Here is a 4,454-nt window from a genome sequence, read left to right on the forward strand (position 1 = left end):
GCGGCTGGCTAGTCAGAAGGAGTGGCGTGGGGGAGTTGCGGGTGGAGGGCTGCTCTGTGAGGCGGAAACTTGGAAGCTGCATCTCTGAGGAGTTAGGTCATTGCTTGGGGGAGCTAGGCTCCTCAAGCGTTTTGCACAGCTGAATGGTTTCAAACGTRCATTAAAGTAGCACTCCAGAAATGTGCTTGATGAGAATAACATCAGATGATGGAAAGCTCAAAAAAATCAATTTGACATAATTCTGCCCCTTTAAATGTTCCCTCCTTTCCACATACTGGAGGAGAAGAGCAGAGCAGAAGGCAAAGGTGGTGGCATTACAAGTTGGGCAACATGGTACAAGTGATTGCTAAAGCATCCAATAATTAGTCACAAGACGTTGACACAGACTTGTAGTCTCATTTAGACAACATCACGATTGTTAACATCCTGGCAAGAAGCAAACCTGTGGGACTAAATCATAATTTGACCATTCAGGTGAATTTTCGGGCAATTGATCATAAAGGTGTCACAGTGGTCCGGTGATATATGGATTGGGAGCGGAACAGCCAGAATGCAGCCACTTCATTAGACAAACTTGTTCAGTTGATTAAAGGACAAATTGGGGATCAGCCACTGACAGCAGTCACTCACTGCACCTAGGAGTCTAGACATGGGGAAGAAAACTTGTTGAAGTTTAAATTGAGAATGAGGAGGAAGAAAAAAAGGTGTTTAAGTTACTCTGAATGTGGCAATTTGACTATATGAGAAACTATCGATCTCCTAGGACTTGTACACAACATTCTCTTGGGTTTAAAGAGAATGGTTAAACATAATAAATCAAGCAGCAATTTTGTGGATAAAAACATCCTGATACCCAAATAACAGAGGATGATGGACAGGTTGTGTAAAGATAGTAGAAAGGAACTGGTGTCACTTCTGTCAGCTCTCAGAACAGGAAACKGAGGCTACAATTCACACGTGCTCATGAAAATTGGACAGCAAGCGACTTGTTAAAAGTTCAAATATTTGATGAATATTTGAACCACCTTAAAACATGGATCTCTCCTGCCTTATATCAGCAGTTCAGGTTACAGGTAGTCGTGTGGGAGATACTTTCTTTGTACCGGTTAGTATCAGTTGATCGTTGTGTAAGCATTATAGTAAACCTGAGTCTCTGTACTCCAGTGGCCGCCACAGTCTCCAGATTTGTTGCAGCATCTTTGTGATGTGGTTGAATAGTTGTGCGTCCATCTGAATCGTCTTAGAAATCTGCTGCAACTGTAAAATGCTGTTATGTCAAAATGGGTTAAAATCTCTCCGCAACTTTTTCTGCAACTTATTGAATTTATGGCACAAAAAAGGGCCATTAACTGTGTCCACCGTTGTCATGCCTACAGAAACTCCTGCTACAAATTTGCCACAAATCAGCAGCTATTGAAGTTCAGAGGAAAGTCCTGTCTTGAGAAGACCTACCAGTCACAAACAGACAGAGATCATGTGCTGCAAAAAAGCAATCTTGGAACAGATCCAGTATAGATCATAGGTTTGTAACCTGTATTACAGGTACAGCACAGCTGAGCGACTTTGGTTTGAGGTGACAAGCAGACTGAAGAGTAAACAACATAACACCACCTTGAATCTGTGYTGTAAGTTGAATCATTACGAGACATCCTGGGCAATCTCAACACTGATATACAGAGAGGATCTTTCTTCTGACAACAGGAAGTTGGGCGGACWGTGTCCTGCAGCCAGTCAAGACTCAGAGGGTGCGTCCAGGTGCAGTCACACTGTTTCTGGGCAGTAAATCCTCCACTCAAAGTCGTCCTCCACYGGGCGCTCATCTGTTATTTCAGGCATGCCTATCATTCCTCATCAAGCGCCGGATTGCACAMTGGGTTTTACTGATAACCACCACATGCCAGCGGTCCATGGTTGCCCAGGGTAACGTCTGGGCAGGTAATCAGTAACACCTGTGGATAAGTCAGTGAGCTGCTGACTCAGAAATGTGCAGCAGCAGCAGAACAGTTTGAAATKAGTTTCTCACAAACTCCTCCCCGGTTTTTTCACATGTTGTCTTTCATATGTTGTGGATAATCTGTTGTTTGTTAATGCACAATTACACATGCACATTTTGTATCATACAAAACTRATCCTACTCCGTTGCACTCTTCTTGGATCGGAGGACACGGTTTCTGATAATAGCACAGTTTTGTTATAAGTATATTATTCTTAAGTATATTATTATGTTTTTACATATCTTAATTTTTTTTTTTATCTTTGTGTTGACCTAAACGCATCGATGCAGGTGTTACACCTGAATTTCCCCACTCTGGTATATAAAGGACATTTGCAGTTCTATCCAGCAGCCGTTATTAAGTACTTCAGGTTTGTCAGGCTCTGCAATTTTCCATATGTGGAAGTGGTTTGCATAAGGTTGTGGCTTCATCAACACTCTGTGCACTGAAAGAAAGATATTTGATGTTAGTTCTTTATTTTATATATTAAACCAATGTGACTACATTTTGTTTCTTTCTTTTGATCATTTTCAACAACTTCAATCTATGTCATACTTTAATGTAAAAAGATAAACCTTCACATGTTCATAAATTTTCTTTTAGCTCTACATCTCCCTTTGCATTTTTTGTGAATATTTCTTGACCTGCTTGGAGAATTTATTGTCTATTTGCTCTAAAGGCTTGTATAAAATATTTAGGAATATTTTTTCTCACAATAACCATTTTGTTCACACAATTTTGTTGGGTTTGAAATAATCCTTGCTTCACTCTCTGTAAAGTACTAAATTGATACAGAGTTGGCCAGTGGTTTTTCTTTTGCATTTCAGTACATGTTAAGTGTCATAATTCCCAGCTATGAATCCCATACATAAACAGTAATGTTGTAATATGTAACTACTACATGTTTGGTAATATAAGCTAAAGGTATTTCTTTACCAAAGCATCCATCCATTTATCCCTGTGAGCTGGYGCGTAAAAACGTGAAGAAAAAAAATCTCTAGGTAGGCTTCAGCATCAGTTTTACAATAAATCTGCCTTTTCCATCCATTGCCATTCAGTATTTATAACTCAGTTTGTAAAAAACAAGGCMTGGATATGTAACTGAGGAGGTTGTTGCACACATGTTCCATGGAAAAACCTGGTCCCACTCAGCAGTGGCCCTGAGCCCACTTTACCAGTGYCCACAAAAAAGTTGGTTCCTCTCTTGATTTGCTGTCTTCTTCTTTCCAACACAAAGAGTTAGCTTGTGTGCAGGAAAGCTTTTTCCTCTTATTTAAATCAGACTCATTTCATTTGGCTCCTCTTTCTATTAATTCATGCTGCATCGTTCTCTCATGTTTCCGTATATGTGTGTGTGTGTGTGTGTGTGTGTGTGTGTGTGTGTGTGTCCTTGTGTGATCCCGCTCTTACAGTTCTCCTCTGCCCCGCCCCTCGGCCACACCCACCGTTGCCGCGGCAACGGGGTTTACCACTAACCGGCAATGACTTATGCAGATACATGTGTGACTGCAGTGGAAATGGCGTGGTTGCCACGGAAACGGCAGTACACAGAGCCATACAATATGCAACTGCGCATTGTGGGGTGCGTAGCTGCGTGGTGGAAACAAACGCAGCTCAGGGCATGTGTGTCACTGGAGATTTGCAGTCGCCTCTCTTCCTGGCAACCGACCGGACAGAAGTTGCTCAAACACAAAGTCTTTGTGAGAAACTGATTCACGTTAATTCGGCCAAACTCAGGACTCAAAACTTCTGCACATTTTTGGAGACTGAGTCATAACACAAACAGCCCCTGTGCAGACTGTAAAACAATGAAAGATAAACACATTTCTGTCCAGAAATGGAACTCTGTGAAATTGTGTGTGAGGGTGAGAGAGGGTAACGGAGAGGGGCGGGTGGACTTTGTCCTTTAAAGACAAAGACACAAGAAAGCACAAATGAAGACACACAGTCTTTTTTAGATGTCTGACAGTGCAAGTGAAGAAAACTGAGCTCAGTCTGTTTCCAATTAAGCTCTCACAATGCTCCTCYTTGTTGGAGGTTGCGTATGGTTTCAGTTATCCCCCAAAAAAGTAATAATGTGCAGATCAAACATAAGGATTTTCATATATTTTCACAAAAGTGGTGAATAATAATGTATTTTGATTTAGAAAAACAARAAAATGTGAAGTTTTCTCCTGGGAAGTAAAGTACAGGTGTGGACATTCTGCCTCGTCTGGTATGTGATTCATCTATATAATGATTTCTCATCATGTTAGTGTGAGAAGGAGAACAGTTCTGTCAGCTGGCCATAGGCAGAGTTTTGCATGTGTCTGTCCTACACAAAGGATTCAGCTGAAGCCATGTTGTGTAGTTAAAATGTACCTGTTGTACTGTTACATTATGCTGTATATGACTTTATATGCTTGCCTCTTACATACTAAATTGAAAATGTTCAACACTTTACTGTAAAAGGTAAAATGC

The sequence above is a fragment of the Poecilia reticulata genome, linkage group LG7, assembly GCF_000633615.1.
Source record: "Poecilia reticulata strain Guanapo linkage group LG7, Guppy_female_1.0+MT, whole genome shotgun sequence".
In the NCBI taxonomy this organism is placed as follows: Eukaryota; Metazoa; Chordata; class Actinopteri; order Cyprinodontiformes; family Poeciliidae; genus Poecilia; species Poecilia reticulata.